The sequence below is a fragment of the Spermophilus citellus genome, assembly GCF_964194105.1.
Source record: "Spermophilus citellus genome assembly, chromosome: 18".
NCBI classification, from domain to species: domain Eukaryota; kingdom Metazoa; phylum Chordata; class Mammalia; order Rodentia; family Sciuridae; genus Spermophilus; species Spermophilus citellus.
In genome coordinates this window covers 40949347-40966294 of record NC_138200.1, presented here as the reverse complement: position 1 = coordinate 40966294, position 16948 = coordinate 40949347, and the positions used below count along the sequence as shown (strand labels likewise).

Genomic DNA, 16948 nt, shown 5'->3' with positions numbered 1-16948 from the left:
TGTGTGGACGTTTGTCCACACAGGATATGTTATGGTGACATGGATTTCATGTAACAAGGTTAGCAGGCTAAGCTGGACTGATACTACCCCTAACCTCTCCTTTGTCACCAAGGATGTGAGTGAAGGGTGATTCCAAGCAGCCCACTTCTCAGCTGTGTGACCTTAGGCAAATTGTTGAACTTCTCTGAGCCTCTCATCGGTAAAATGGGCAGGTACATAGGGTTGTAGCAAGGTTGGGATCAGTGGGGGGGGGGGCACTGCTAGTCTAGAGGGTACGTTGGTGGAAAGTAGGAGGCCTCCCCCTGTGTCACCCCCCATCTTCTAGGGACACGTCCTTGCACCAGGGCAGTGGTTCAGAGAACAGAACGTAGACTCCACATTCGCCTCTTGGGCTTTCTATTGCATATTAGGCAGAGTGTCACCTGCCCCCAACAATCACAGGCCCTGAAAAGGCAGCCACAGCACTTTTAGAACCTGCCATGTGCCTGGGAAGTGGTCACCGGTGTCCCTACGTAGGCTCTGTCCCTGCTGAAGACCCCTGCCCCAGTCTCCCCGCCTGAGCCCCAGGGAAGTCTCTCCTCTGCATCCAGATGAGGGAGGGGCAGCCCAGCAGAGCTCCAGGACCTGCCCCGCTGCCCTTCCTCCGGCCACTGGTCGGGACAGGGGAGAAGGGGTGTTGCCGCAGAGACCTCCGAGTTCCTGGGAGCAGCTGGTGGTATTGCTGAACTTGCCAAGGGGGAAAACTCCTATTCCCAGGTCCAGAAAAATGGCTCCAGGCCTCCCAAGTGCCCCCTTCAGACGGGCAGCTGCAGCAGGCTGGGGCGATCACGCTGCCCGAGGACCATCTGGGCAGCACCCGCCTGCTTGTCACCCCCCATCATCCCGGCTCTGATCCGCGTTTTAATTTACTCTGCTGCTGCGACACCCACGCTGCCAGGCGGTCCTTGGGGCCCCCCACTCCTGCTGCTGATGACAAGGCATCTGCAAAAGGCACAATCATTCACCCACCAAGGTGACAGGGGCAGCCTCGGCCCGGGAACAGGTTCCCAGCTTCCACGTCTCCACGGCTCCACGTCAGTCGCTGAAGCACTTTGCAGTTTTTTTTTTTCTTTTTGAAGCATTTTGATCATATCAAGTGATGAGACCAAGTGGAGGGCGGCCGGGAGGGAGGCCATGGATGCCGGAGCCGCGCAGGGTCCCCTATCAGCTGGATTATTGAATTTTTTTTAATCAAATAAGATTCTCCTCTCCCTTCTCCTGCTCCTTCTCCTCCTCTTGATGATCCTCCTCCTCCTCCTCCTCCTCCTCCTCCTCCTCCTCCTCCTCCCCCTCCTCCTCCTCCTCCTCCTCCTCCTCTCCCCACATCCCCAATCCCCTGCCTGTTTGGCCTCAAACAAAGGGAAATATGCCCAGCCCGGCCTATTAACTCCTGCAGATTGGGCCTTGCTTATGGGCTCCTGGGCTCCGCATTCCAAAGCACCCAAATAAAACAGCTCGAGTGCAGCTCTCGGCTCCCCGAGTGAGTCCATGATGTATTTCATTTGCCACGGTCCAAGCCCCGTGAACAACGCCTTTCATTTTCTTATGGCCTAAAATGATTTTCTTTCTCTGAGGACCATTTGGAGAGAAGGGGGAGACAGAAAGAGAAAGAGAGGGAGGGAGGGAGGGAGGGAGAGAGAGAGAGAGAGAGAGAGAGAGAGAGAGAGAGAGGGAGGGAGGAGAGGGAGAAGAAAGGAAGACCACTTCTCCCTCTTTTCAGGCCATCATTTGCAATTTAAAGCTAACCTGGGGAGAGAGGGAACAATGGTCCTGCCCATAAAATGGTCCCTGCCGGGCCACATGCCGAATGAGGGTGATGTCGAGCTATTTAACTCTTTGTCCTGCCGTAATATCTACTTAATGCAGCTCAATAGCGGCGGATTGTTAGCAGCATTAAGGATTCTATTAAATTCTTCCCAGAGCCCAGCTATTCTTACCCAGCTGTCCAGAGTTTGTGGCTTTCAGCCGAGCCTGCTGTGGAACCTTCCGGAAGGCTCCTCTGGAAAATGGGTTGGTTTTTGTTTTGTTGTTGTTGTTGTTGTTGTTGCCCCACCCCCTCCCCCCCCCAGCCTGAGAAAGACCCTGCTCAATTTGGGACTTGGCACTTGTAGCCCCCTGCTCAGAAATGCGTGCTGAGGCCCAGCAGGGCTGCTTCCAAACCCCACCAGGCCCCAGAGCGCCAACCCTGAGCTCCCCCCACCTTCAGCAAATACCACCAGTGGGCTTCCACGTCGAATCTTTAATTCAAAAATCTTTGCCAAAAGCATTTTTGGAATATTTTTCATCGTTTGGGGTTCTACTTTAGTGAGAAGAAACGATGCATGTTTTTTTCCTTCTGGTTTCTTCTGTAACCAGAGAACAGTTCAGCTCTAAGCCACCTCCTTGGATATCTAAGTAAACATTTCACAAGTTTGGTGGTGCAGTTTTCTGCTTTATGTTTTGCAGTAAATATTATAGCCTTGTTTTCAGATAGGAAATCCTCTCATGGGTCCTCCAATGTGGGTCTTGGGCCAACAGATTATTATTTTTTTTTCCTGGTGCTGGGGATTGGATCCAGGGGTGCTTATCACTGAGTCCACCCCAGTGTATTCTTTTTTTTTTAATATTTATTTTTTATTTTTAGGTGGACACAATATCTTTATTTTACATTTATGTGGTTCTGAGGATCGAACACAGTGTGCCTCATGCATGCTAGGTGAGCACTCTACCACTGAGCCACAACCCCAGTCCCAAGAACAAGTCCTCTCATGAATTTTTTAAAATAACCACTGACCTTGTTATAAGATGGTCTTCGTATATAAGAATTTCTAATAATGTACCTTACACGTTTTTTTTTTACAAGTTGTCATAATATGTATTATCAAGCAAAACACAAATCTGACTTCATATGTATTCACATTTAACTTTCTCTGACATTTGAAACTCAATAGATTGGTGAATCCAGATCTTCTATAATCATTATATGGAACATACTATATTAGTATCTCCAAAAGAATTTACTCCAAAGAATTTCTTCTTTTATACTCTAAAACATCTTCATCATGTTGTTTGATGAGGTAGAACCACAGGAAGACGGTGGTACCCAAGGTCAGCCCGACTTTTAGCCAGTCTGGCTGGTCGTTCAGCGGTCCCGCAGGTAGAACTTGGACCGTGCACAAGCGCCGCTCGGGAGCCTGGCGGGGGCCAGCAGCCACGAAAAGTGGCGCAGCAGCGCGGACGGCGCCATGTCTACGGACCCAGTGTATTCTTTCTTTCTTTCTTTTTTTTCATTTTGAGACTGGGTCTCACTAAGTTGCCAAGGCTGAAGGCTGTCCACAAACTTGTGATTCCCCTGCCTCAGCCTCCTGGTACCTGGGATTACAGGCCTGTGCCACCTCTTCAGCCAGAGGAAATACTTTCTAACTTGCAAAATTTTGCCTGACTCTTGACTCCACATTATTCTTGCTGAGTCATCTGGCTGGCCCCGGGGGGGGGGCTGGGTTCCATTTCCAGAGGCCAACACAGTGCCTGGCACTCAGGAGCACCGCCCATTCTCCCATGCCATGACCATGTGTGATTGAGTTTTACAAAAAAACATCAAGTAATCAGATCCTTTTCTTCGGCTTGAAATTCAAATTCCTTCTCCGGCCTGCATCAGCAGACCCTAGGGGAGGGTCCTGTCACCTAAGCAGCAGCAAGGATCTCAGGCAGAGCAGCCCTGGACTGGACAGCGCAGCCCCCATGAGCTGGCTGCTGTGGTTCCTGTGGCAGAGAGGGAGGCGAGGGGGCTACAGGAGGGCAGGCTGGGGGAAGGGGCCACAGCAGAATTTCACACAGTTGGCTTGAAGAGGCAAGCACTAAGCTGCCTTTTCAACCATGGTAAACCCTGTCCATCTGGCCACCCTAAAACTCTGCCCGCTTGTTCCCCTGGCCCAGGGCTGATTGGACCTCTTGAAGCAGAAGTAACGACATCAATGGTGCAAACCCCCGGCCACTTGAGAGTATTACATTTCATTTCATGCTTGACTTAATCAAAACTGGGGAAATGAAATGTACACCTTTTTGATGTTCTTTTCCCTGCTGTTTAAAGAGAAGAATCTTAACCCATTTGATCTTCACATGCACCCGATAAATGACCAAATATGCCAACTTGTCAAAAGCAGACGGCGGCCAGTTGCCAGGGTGTCGGCCACTGGGAAAGCACTTAATGCAGCGGACTTCAGTTGGGAGCCCGGAGACTTGGTTGCAAATGCAGTTCTTTCCCCCCAGAGACTGCGGGAGGGCACTTTTTTTTTTTTAAAGGAAAATGTGGGTGGGATAGTAAACACATCCTGAGATGCAGAGAGAAGCACGGGATGGCCTGGGTATAAGAGTCCTTCATCGCTTCTGTCACGCGTCATTCGGCTCCGCTACCGACTTCTGAGTGAGGGGAGATCTCCTCTGCGAGTCCTTAAGCAAGTGGCTCCTCCTCTCTGGGAGCCTCGGTTAACCGTCTGTAGAATGGGCACAGTTATAGTTGCTGGGAGGACGTGGGCAGTTCTCAACAGACACAGCTGTCCTTGTTCCTGCTCCTTTTATTTTGCTATGGGCTAGATTGTGTCCCGGCTCCAAAATCATTTATGTTGAAGCCCTAACCTCCGATAGGATTGTATTTGGAGACAGGGCCTCGAGAGGTAGGGAAATTCAGGTTTAAAAGGGGCCTAAGGATGGGGTCCTTATCTTGTAGCACCAAGTGTCCTTATCAGAAGAGGAAGACCCTGGATGTGATGGTGCACACTTGTAATGCCAGTGACTCAGAGAGGCAGAGGCAGGAGGATTTCAAATTTGAGGCCAGCCTCAGTCATTTAGCAAGGCTTTAAGCAACTGAGTAAGACCCTGTCTCAATATAAAAAATAAAAAGGCTAGGGATGTACTGCAGTGTTTACGCACCCCTGGGTTCAATTCCTGGTACCAAAAAACCAAAAACAAATAAACGAGAAGAGGAAGAGAGAGACAGAAAGAATGGCTTCTCAAGGTCCATCGTCTGTGAATTGGAAAAAGGCCATGTGGCATCACAGCAAGAAGGTGGCAGTCTGCAAGCCAGAAGAGAGCCCCCACCAGAAACCCAGTCAACGGGTACCTTGATCTTGGACTTTCCAGCCTTCAGACTGTGAGAAATACATTTCTATCGCTTATGTATGGAGCCTGTGAAATTTTGTTATGACAGCCCGCACTGACTGATACTGACTCTGGTATCAGAGGCTCTGGTCTGGTTTATTGTTATGTGCATCTACTCTTGAGATTTTTAATCCTTTAGAATAGATCCCATGACTTACCTGGCTTTGTATTCTGGGGCTCAGTACAATGCCTGGTATACAGTGGGTGCTCAATAAAGTGCTTGTTAAAACACATAAATGGATGAACAAAATTGTGTAGCAAGAAAGCCCCAGGCCTTTTCCTGTCCCCCAGGAAATGGGCCACATAGGTGCTCATTGACCTTGGGCTAGTTGCTTACCCTTTCCGCTCCTCAGCCTGTCCACGGGTAACACACCAGGCTGGACCCAACGACTTCAAGGACCTCAGAGACTCTAAGGTTGTGCCTTTCATCAAAGACTGAACTGGGGGCCTCAGGACAGGGTGAGGACAGAATGCAGTTTCTCTCTTCTCCCGAGCCCAGGCAGCCAGACAATGCTTACTTTTTGTTTGTTTTTGATACAGGGTCTCAGTAAGTTGCCCAGTTTGGCTTTAGACTCCTGATCCTCCGGCCCTTCAGCCTCCAAGTAGCTGGGATTTTAGGTAGGCTCCACTGCGCCAGCCAGGATCATGTTTGAATGTGACATCGAACTATCAAAATGCCAGGAAGTGGTGCTTGTTACAAATCCGCACATCCAGCCCTGAGCCCTGTAACTTTAACCTGACCAGCAAGAAGCCCAGCACGAGGGGTCTCCAGCCAGACTTGCCTGACACTGACTCGCTGGTGACTCTATTTTATTTATTTATTTATTTATTTATTTATTTATTTATTTATTTATTTATTTATTGTCGTGCTGAGGATGGAACCCAGGGCCTTATGCACACGAGGCAAGCACTCTACCAACTGAGCTATGTCCCCAGTCCTCTCTTGTGACTCTGGACAAGTCACATCGACCCTCTGAGCTTCTGTGGCTTCATTTTTGAAAGGAGAATAAGAAGCATCCCCCTCTCCTGGGCAGAGAAGATGCTCTGTTTGCTTCGGGAAGCTGCTTGTCTAGGAGAGCCCACCATTTGGACCCAGAGTCAGAGTATAACTAAGCAGTTGGCCTGAGCAGAAACCTGGGAGCAGCCCAAATGCACAGCGATGCATCCGTCAAAAGGGAAGAGGCCTCTTGGGATGGAGAGGGACAGATGTCTGCTGTGCTAGGTCAAAATAACAAGTCCCCAACGCCATTCCTTTTTGTACAATGTATATATCTGTGCGTGCATATAGGTCTGTTTGGGATCCAGGAAGTGGATTGAGTTCTGATCTGGACTCTGTCATTTAAGAGCTGAATGACCAATCCCCAGAACCAGAAACACACACACACACACACACACACACACACACAACAGCTTAACAACACGGACAAGTTATTTTACTTCATTCTTTTGGCAGGGGGCAGGGGGTACCAGGGATTGAACTCAGAGGCACTCAACTACTGAGCCACATCCGCAATCTATTTTATATTTTATTTGGAGGCAGGGTCTCACTGGGTTGCTTAGAGACTTGATTTTGCTGGAGGCTGGCTTTGAACTTGCAATCCTCCTGCCTCAGCCTCCCCAGCTGCTGGGATGACAGGCATGCGCCACCGCGCTTGGCTATTTAACTTAATTCTTGTTCATTCTTGTCCATTTCCTTTCATGAAAGATGGGGAGGATGCTGAGGCCTCCTAGCCCCATATGAAGATGAAACCAGTCAACAGCGGTAAGATTCTTAGCCCAGGCAATAATACTCAACTAGTAAAATGTGAGTCATTGTCAGTTCTTTTTCTTTTTCTGCTACTGGGGCTTAAACCCAGAGCCTCATACACGATAGGCCAGCACTTTGCCACAGAGCTACACCCCCAGCCCCTTTTTAAAATTTTATTTTGAGATAGGGTCTTGCTGAGTTGCCCAGGCTAGCCTAAGATGGGTGGACCCTCCTGTCTCAGCCTCCCTGCAGCTGGGATTCCAGACTGACCCTATCCCACCTGGCAGAAGCAGTTTTTAAAAGTCACGTGGTGTAGACCCACGGTCACCTTATGTCATTGCAATATGTCAAAAAAGGTGAGACCTCTTTAAGGAATGAGAGCCGCATGAGGGTGGGCGGGGTTAATGTATCTGAACAAGGAAAGATGCCAAAGTCTATGGGGTAGAGGACAAGGTGGGCTCTCTAATGGCACCTCAGGTGTGAGCTCAGGTCGCCAGTGAGAACGACACAGTGCAGATGAGGAACCCAGAAGACCCACCCACCCATCCCAGCGCTGATCTCAGAGAAGCACCTTCTAGGTGAGTCGAGCGAGGTACCTGCACACCAAGTAGACCTGCACGCCCGGACTCAGCAATTCCTAAAATTTTGCATCCTACCGGCCTCCTTTGCCTCCAGCCAGTCTCCTGCCTGCTCCTCAGAATGAGATTCCTTCTCTACCTTCCACTTACTATGTGCCACATTTCTCTACTGTTTTAGTTGTTTTGATAACTAGCACGGATTTCATCACAAGGAGGAGCATGGAGAAAGACCACCGTGCAATAATGGTGATAAAAGTGTCCTGTGGTGACCTGCCTGGATCCCGGTGGGCGTTGCCTGCCCCTGCCTCTCCCCAGCCCCTGACCATCACTGATCACTTCACTACCTCTGAAGTAGCACCTGCAGGCAGCCCTTTTGGAATTCTTGCTTTGTGCCTGACCCAGTGCTATCACAGGGATTAGCTGGGCTAATCCTCCTAACAGGCCTTCCGTGTAGGGTCTGTTATTATCCCTGTTTTAAGAGGAAGTTCAGAGATCTCAAGAGACTTGTTCAGGTTTGCACAGCAAGATCAGTAGTGGAATCTGCACCTCGCACTTAGGACCCAGAGTCTGCACCCCCAAGAGATACCCTCACCATCACGCTGGTCCTCAAAATCACATCAATCATTCCACCTTGAGGTCCCCAGGACTTTGTGTGTGTGTGAAACTGTCTTTAATAGGTCCCGCCTGATGTATCCAAAAAAAAAAAAAAAAAACCCACCCCACACATTCCACAAGAAAATCCCGTCTCTCCTCCACCTCTGGGCTGCACCAGGGTCCACCCCCACCCCCCATCTTTTGTCCTGGGGTCTCATTTCTGACTTGATGAAAACATTTGTAATAGATAATCAAATGCTGATACGTTGCAAAGGACAAAGCCTTATTTGTTAAATATAAATGGACACGAACACGGGTCTTCAGCGCCAGGAAGGAGCAGTGGTTTGATGGCTTTTCAGCAGGACAGGCTCGGCCCCAGGAAAGAAAGCCGAGAGTCCCTAAAGGGTCTGGTCCAGCACGGTGATCCTCCGACAGCTCTTGTGTGACAAGATACATAGTTTCTTTTCAGCAACAGGCAGATTATTGGTTACTATAGTTTCCCTAATGCTCAAATACAGCTCAGGCCTAAGCTCAACAGAATAGGTTAAAAGTGCCGAATTGGGCCCCGGGAAGCCACATGTTGAGAATCAGACACCAAACAAAGCAAAAAGCACATCTCTCTGGTCTTTGATGTCTTTTCTGAGGGATGTAGAGTGAGAAAATACAACCGGTGCTCGGGCCAGGGGTTGGATGGGCCCCTGGGACAATGGCCCGCTGCAAAGCGGGAACAGAGCACAATGCCGAGACAATGTCCCCCAGCCCAGGCGTCCCTGGGCATGCGGCTCCTCGGTTCTTAGAGAGTTCCTGCCGGCCTCCCCAGCCCTGCTAAACTAAACCTCCAGCCTCCTAAGCCCGGCCCCTTTGCAGGTCCCCTCCTGAGGTGGCCACCTCTTCACTAAATCCCTCTGCCTGTCCGGGGCCACCTCAGCTCAGCCACCACCCTTAGCACCATTTTCTGCCGCTTTTAAATCTTCCCAGATCTGCATAAACATCTTTTCTCCAGCACCATAAAGAGATAAGCCTTCTCCCCTCCAATAATTCATCTCTGCTCTCAAATATTGCCTTGCGGATCCCTCGGAGGTGACAGTGTGACGTTTTTTCATAAACAGGATTAAATTAACCACTATTTATGCCGGCAGTGTGGGGGTTTCTTTTCTTGGGCTGAGATCTGTTTATTTCATTTGGCTTTTTATTTAAATTTAAGGGAGCAAGATAAATGGGCCTTCCCCGTTCGGAGATCTCTATCCGTCACCAGGGGGCTGCCTGTGGGAAAATGAGCACGTAGGACAGGGAGAGGGAGTCCAGCCGGGCTCAGGGAACTTGGAAGGGGTTTTGGGGGGTTGTAGCAGTATTGTTCTTCTGGTTGTCATTAGTTCTTTATAATGTTTCATGAAAAATATCTAATTGTAACAACTGTATTCCTCCAGTGAACATATTCCCTGAATTGAAGCTCTCACAATGGCCACAGGATCACTGTCCTTGAATTTGAGGCTTTGTGAGCTGTCAATAGGCTTACAATGTGCTGAATTAGCAGGCATATTAATGGGCAGATGCCATTGCGGCCATTCTTCCCCCTCAAATCTTCTTATGCAAATGCCCCATGAATTCAGTTCAAAGCGCAGCCTTCAAAATGAGCTGGGGCCCCCTCTCAGAAGGGACCCCGGGAGAAAGTGACATGAGAAAAGTTTAGACACTTGTTTTTATAACTGAACATGATCTTGTTATCATAATCTGATACTGGTCACTTGCATGGCCGGCTTGTAGGATTTTAAACCCTTAACAGAGAGAGATAATCTCCGCCTTTGTAGGAGTGTGGACAGATCCCCGGCGCGCAGGGGAGCGGCAGGCAGTCAGAAGAGCAGCCGAGTTTTCCCAAACAAAACTTTTCATGATAAAAGCTTTTATCCTATGATAATCAGTGGCCCGATTTCGGTGGTGTTGGTAAGGTTGGCAAAGGGCAGGGAAAGCGAGGTTTTTTTTTAAAAAAAAAAAATGAAACAACTGATTCTGGAGATGATTCCCAATCAGCCCAACGGGCCCCTGGGTCCCCATAACAGCAGCTGGAGAATGTTCAAAGATTCCAAAGCAAAGGGAGGCCTGGTAACCTCTACCTCGCCCCGGGCAAGAGGACGGGACTTACGCACAGCTAGTACTTTGGGGGTGACCAACAGTGGTGAACATTTTTACTCAGTTCTTAGCACTTTATACAATCGACTTCTTTATTTTTCACTAATACCCCTTGCTGCAGGACCTATTAGTGTCCCCATTTTACAGATGAGAAAAATGAGGAAAGGGGATCAAGTGGCTTGCTCAAGCATTAAGAGGTAACTAAGCCACACAAAGAAAAAGTGGAGGAGGACACATTTGCTAATTCCAGTAGGAACTAGGAATTCTAGTGGGAACTGGAGATTCCAGTGGGAACTGGGAATTCTAGTGGGAATTGGAAATTCCATTGGGAACTGGGGATTCTAGTGGGAACTGGAGATTCCAGTGGGAACTAGGGATTCTAGTGGGAACTGGAGATTCCAGTGGGAACTGGGGATTCTAGTGGGAACTGGAGATTCCAGTGGGAACTGGGGATTCTAGTGGGAACTGGAGATTCCAGTGGGAACTGGGGATTCTAGTGGGAACTGGAGATTCCAGTGGGAACTGGGGATTCTAGTGGGAACTGGGGATTCCCCAGAGAAGACTTCTTGGCAGAAGAATCTGATCCCATCCCCTTCTCCCCAAACCTGCATTTGGACTTTGGGCCAATGGGTCACTACTGAGGTTCTGGTCTTATTGACACAGTTTTATGATAAATTTGTATTTATAAAGATATTCCAGAGGAGGCTATGGATTTAATAATAGTGTTCCCTCCTCCACAAGGCAGTGTAATTGCATGTAGAGCCGAATCCCACAGCCACACTTAAGTTAAATACATTGAGACATTATGTTATAAATTGGAAATCAGTTATGTTGCTTAACAAGAAGTGACAGATCGAATGGTATCATTATTAACAGTAACAGGCGGTGTTATCCGAACTATTTATTCATTTATTTATCGAGTGTCAACTCCTTTATTCCTCATGCCCCTGCTGGGAAGAAGGTTGGCTCATAAGTTCCATTTCCAGATGGGAAAACTGAAGCCCTGGGTGGAGGAACTCAGGTTTGCACCCAAGGACACAGGGTCAACCACTCTGCACCTGGTGGATCAAGATGTCCTGGGACCTGGGATGGGGGTGGGGCGGTGGAAGGACCTCGGTCCCCAGGCCATGCTAAGGCACCCTGCCCTTGTCCAGCCTCGTTCTGTGTCTCTCCCTGCATTTCCCAGGGAGTGTGTGCAAGTGTGCGCACGTGTGCGTGTCTGTGTCTGTGTGCGTGTCTGTGTCTGTGTGCGTGTCTGTGTCTGTGAGTCGTCTGTGTGTAGGGCTGTGGAGGCTGGCTGTGGAAAGAGAGGGCAGAGAAGAAATGGGACCAGGAGGCCAAGATCTGGCCTGAGGACTGAGACCTGGGGTGTCCCCTGCAAGATCCATTCAGCACACCATCTCTCCCTCCCGTGACCTGGGAATCTAAAGGTTTGTTACGAGAAAGAATCAAATAAAAATAAGAAAAGGATGAGATGTGTCTCTGCTCACCAAAAAACATAATGAGAACAGCAACAAGAATAAAAACAGTAAATGATGGTAAACCACCAACGAGCACTAACCAGAGATGACCACCACACCCAGGGCATCACACCGGGATTAGCCAATAGCTTACAGAAGGCAGCACAAAGGGAAAGAAAAATACTGTGGATTTGGGGTAAAAAATTAAGCAACTGTCAGGCACATGGAATGGGGAGGGAGAGATGAGTGACAGATGCCGTGGGCCACCTAACGAAACATCGTGGACCAGGTGGCTCAAAGAACAGAGATCAGTGCTGGTGGCCAGGGGTGCAAGATCAAGGTTCCATTAGGGTGGATTTCTGGAGAGGCCTCTCCTTCTGCATGGCGATGACCACCTTCTCACTGTGTCCTCCCACGGCCTTTCCTGTGGGTACAGCCAGAGAGGGAGAGTCAGAGACAAAGACAGAGCCAGTCCTGGTGTCTCCTCTTATCTGTTTATTTATGCCGAGGATTGAATCCAGAGGTGCTTAACCACTGAGCCACAGCCCTCAGTCCTTTTTATTTTTTGGCTGGGGATATAGCTCAGTTGGTAGAGTGCTTGCCTGGCATGCACGAGGCCCTGGGTTCAATTCCCAGCACCAAAAAAAAAAAAAAAAAAAAAGAATGCCTTTTTATTTTTTATTTCGAGACAGGGTCTTACCAAATTGCTGAAGGTCTTGCTAAGTTGCTGAGGCTGGCCTCAAACTTGAGATCCTGCTGCCTCAGCCTCCTGAATTGCTGGTATTACAGGCGTGCAGCTCTCCTTTCTTCATATAAGGGGACCATCAGATTAGTGCTCCTTGTGACCTCCTTTAGCCTCCAAAACTAAATAAATAGAGTCACACTGGGGATTAGGGCTTCAACATGAGGATTTGGGGAGCACCGTTGAGTACATAATAAATCAGCAATCTGGCTGGGCATGGCAGCACACACCTGTAATCCAGCTACTTGGGAGGGAGGCTGAGGCGAGAGACTCACATGTTCAAGGCCAACCTCGGCATCTTGGTGAGATCCTGTCTCAAAATAAGGAATGAAAAGTCTGAGGCTGGCTCAGTGGTTGAGCGCTCGCCCAGATACAGCACACAGTCCCACGAAATATGAACAAACAAACCAAAAACAAATGAGAAGTCTGGAAACACTTAAGTAGAGGACAGGCCGAGTGTGAATAGTTTGGATAAAGAAGTCATAAACACGCCAACTGGCTTTGTTTGGTCTACACAGTGTTTCAACAGTAGGATGATGGTGGCGGGTGGTGGGGGCACCTCAACATTGCATTTTCAGCTTGTTTTGAACACGGAGCCTGCCTTCTTGAGCAGAATAGCCAGATGCCTGGAGCTGTGTGTAGGGGTCAAGTTCAAGTTTAACTTTTCCAAAGTCTCCACCACTCCCTATCCATCGTGCACTTGTATAGTTCTTCCCTCAGACCTCAGGAGTTAAATGTGTCTTGAATTTCCTATTTTTAAACATTTCGAAGAGGCCCTAAGGTGCATATCTCTATTGCCTGCTTCCCGGTGTCTCAGGCAGTAGCTCCATGATCAATCACCCTCATATCTTGTCAGTAAAATGTATGAATATTCAGAATATCCACACGGAGTGGGGAAATTAAGGCTTTAAGTAGACTCTCCTCTGCTCGGGGCAGGTTGTGCTGCCAAATCAGACCAAGTGGGAACAGGTTTTTCCACAGATGAATTAGAGCACAGGAGCAGCCTTTTGGATTTGGGGACTTGGGGTTGGAGTTATGGTCCTGTCTCACGCCCAGCCTGCGTGGCACACTGTGTCCAGACTGGACCCTCATTTATTTGAACTTCTGCTGGAAGGGTTAAAATGTGGATGGTGGTGGGAGGAGAAGCATTTCTGGGGACAGGAATGCGTTGGGTGTATTTCAGAGGGATGTTTGCTGGCCCATGTTTAATGAAACAGATTTTCTGTAAAACAATTGCTGGAAAGGAAACATACTTCACAAAGTCTTTCAGAATTAAAAAAAAAAGAAAGAAAAAATGAGCCAAGAAAAGACGTGGAGAGGACTTCAATGCATATTACTGAGTGAAAGAAGTCATCAACAAAGGGGGCCCTGCTGCGTGACTCCAACTTTGTGACTTTCTGGAAGAGAAGCTACACTGTGCGCAGTAAAAAGATCTGTGGTTTCCCTGGGTTGCTGGGAGGGAGTGACCGACAGGCAGAGCATGGAGGAATTTTAGGGCGGTGAAAATACTATTTTGCTAGATAAATGTCAATCGTATGTTTTCCCAAACCTACAGAATGTACAACATCAAAAGATAAAAAAAGAGTCCTAAAAATATTGCAGCATGAGATCCCGTGTCTAGTCGTGGTCCTGTTTGTACCCTCTGAGACTCGTCCAGGGCTCTGGGTTGTGCAGATGGCAACTCTGGATGACTCTGTAGAAGCCCTGTGTGGGCTCTTGGGCTCAGCCACGACGTTGACGTCGTCATCTGAACGCTGAGGCCCTGGCTCTCATTCCTCTTCAACAGGAGTTGGAGAAAAGTCAGAAAGAGTGACCAGAATGATCTTATCCAGGCAAGTCGCAGGCGCCCGTGGACATAAGATACACTCCCTTCACCGTTTCATCCAAGACCACAGTTGGAAAGGAAGAAAAAAGACCCTGATTCTTCCTTCGTTGCTTTTTCTTGAAATCAAAAAAAAATTATGTTTATTGTGCATTTCAACAGACTCTTTAAAAATATGAAGTTGGGTCTAATCCCACTCGTTTTCAATGACTGGAGGGTAGTGAACAAAACAGACCAAGGTCCCCACCCTCAGGGAACCTAGACTTCCGTGCCGAAGGTCCAGCCCACAGTCCTTTTGGGCCACATTGGGTTGAAAGTCCCTAGGGGCAACCAGCGTACCTGTAGCACCATTTAAAGAGAGGAAACTGAGGCCAGCCTAGAAGGATCGCCTCTTTCTTCCTTCCTGATTTGTCCAGATTTAGTTAAAAAAATTTTTTTTAGGTGCAAAGGAAATGGTGCTTCAATTCGAGCACATGGAAACTTTCCCCTGAAGAAGGAAAACTCACTTTGTTGGGTCGGGCCAGTTGTTTGGCCCTAGACTCCCGGGGATGTAGGAAGGACCTCAGAGGGTGACCATGGCCCCACTTGCCATCTCTCCACAGGTACGCTCCATGCTTTAGAGGGATCTCAACTTTCCCCAGCGTCCCCCACCCCACCCTGGCGTAATTGGAAACTCTGGTTAACGTACCATGGCTTTTCAAATTGAGTTGAAAAGTTCATCAAAATGTCACGAATCTGCTTTACATAGCCTTTCTTGATTAAGTCAGACTTTGTCTCTGACCGATTATCTAGGAAGCCACGCTCCAGGAGGGGGCTGTTTTGGCATTTGTGGCCCGACATTAGGTTCAAGAAGAGAATGAGCCCTCCACGTGGGGTGGGGAGCCCCCAAGATCTACTCAAATGCCATCACCAACCCCTCCCACAAAGGGAGGCACTCTGGTTCACGCAGGTAATTTCTAACCCATCAACCGTTTTTGATGACCAAGTTCAGCTGAGCGTCTGCAGTGTGCAGTGAAGGAGAGACACACACAAAACAGTCATCTCTTATAATCTCAGGGTGACGACGTGGAAGACACTTGTCTTGCGTGCTTCCAATTAGTGGCTAACCAAATTGGATTTTGCTCTCTGTCCTCTGGAAGGGACACCAAAAGGACACCCTGCGTTCTCTTCTGCACTGTCCCTTGCAGTGGGTTTGGCAAACTGGGGAACCCAGAACTCTGCTCTGTGGCTATAACAGCGACAGCCACGACGATAAGGGCGACCGTGACATGTTCCTGTAGGCCAGGCACACGGGCCGGACCACACTGTCACTCTCTCCAAGAGGTGAGTTCCCCTGTTCAGTCTGAACTTGAGTTTGAGAGAAGAAAGGCGTTCTGGTTCTTAGCTGTCCTGAGTAAGCTGGGTCACTGCCCTTGCCTGACTCGGTCATTTTCCACTAGACAGTAGGACATTTCTCAGCCTCAGATTGGCCGGAAGGCCACCCACAGGCCCTCAGGTCTGTGTGATATCATTTTTTAATGACGCGGCCCAAGAGTTACAAAATCAATGTCGACTTAGGAGGACACAGGACCTGCTGGGAGCCCAGGGATCATGGAGGTGGTGGAGGTGAGACTCTAGTGGCGTGAGGTGCACCTGAGCCCTGCTCATCTGGAGGCCACCATGATCCAGCCGCACACCTTGCTACCTGCACGTCCCCCCAGGGGGCCTGAGAAGGGGGAGGCTGCCGTGCTCAGGAGCAGGCGTCTCCCTGGGCCTGGCCTGCGTCCCCCCGTGGGTCCCCCTGTCTGCCATGGTGGCAAAAACGTGGCGGGAGAGACGTCCGGAACTCCTGCCAGCAGGCCCCTGACTGCGCTCTGGGCAAGCTGCCACCCAGCACCTCGAGGCTCTGCCAGGCTGATTCATGAGTTCCTGGTCCCCCAGGGACATCTCTCTTGAAGTCCGACTCCAGAGCGCGGCTTCTTAGGGTCAATTTCCCATATCTCTTGGGTCTGTTCTGCAGGGAGAGGAGGGACACTTAGGAACCCAGGCTCCTGGGGTGTTTTTTTGTTTTTTAATTGTTTGAATTCTTCTTTTCTCCTCCTCCTCCCCTTCCTTCTTCCCTTCCCTTTCTCCTTCTTCTTCTTCTTCCTTGATATTTTAAGCATCTCGCCAGGTTTTGTATTTCATAGTGAAACGTGTCACCTCCCTGCCTGGTGGACTGTCCTCGGACAGGCCACCTCTAGCGAAGCCATGCTGTCTTTTAATATAGACGTGGCTTTGTTTGTGAGAGACAAGGACCCCAGGCTGAACCATGCTGAGCAAAACCAGGAATTTATTTATTGGTTAAAGCCACAAAAAGTCCTGGGTGGCACCAACTTGGGGCTGAAGCCATCGCCACATGATACTGACAGCATCTGGTCTCCTCCTCTCCCCCCCTCCCCTCCCCTCCCCTCTCCTCTCCTCTCCTTCCTGTAGGGAACCTGTTCATTAGTACAGTGGCTTCCAGAGACAATGGCTCAAGTGCCCCTGGATCGGTATTCATCCTTCTCCCAATGTGAGGACCACCCATAGTTGGCTCACATGGGGTCACGTACCCATCCATCTCTGAACCAAATGCTGTGTCAAAGGATGGGATTCCCCGGGTGGCCTCACTTGAAGTCACATCTCACCCCTGGCACCTGGGGTGGGGGGATGGCTTCTTCCGAACCACACAGATCAACACAC

General features: G+C 49.3%; 1 pseudogene across 1 annotated transcript; it reads right to left on the bottom strand.

The window, feature by feature from the left end:
- Positions 1 to 2841: 2841 nt before the first annotated feature.
- On the bottom strand, positions 2842 to 3271 carry LOC308638313 (NADH dehydrogenase [ubiquinone] 1 subunit C1, mitochondrial-like; annotated as a pseudogene). The gene has a single exon. The product of its transcript is annotated as an NADH dehydrogenase [ubiquinone] 1 subunit C1, mitochondrial-like (transcript).
- Positions 3272 to 16948: the final 13677 nt, after the last annotated feature.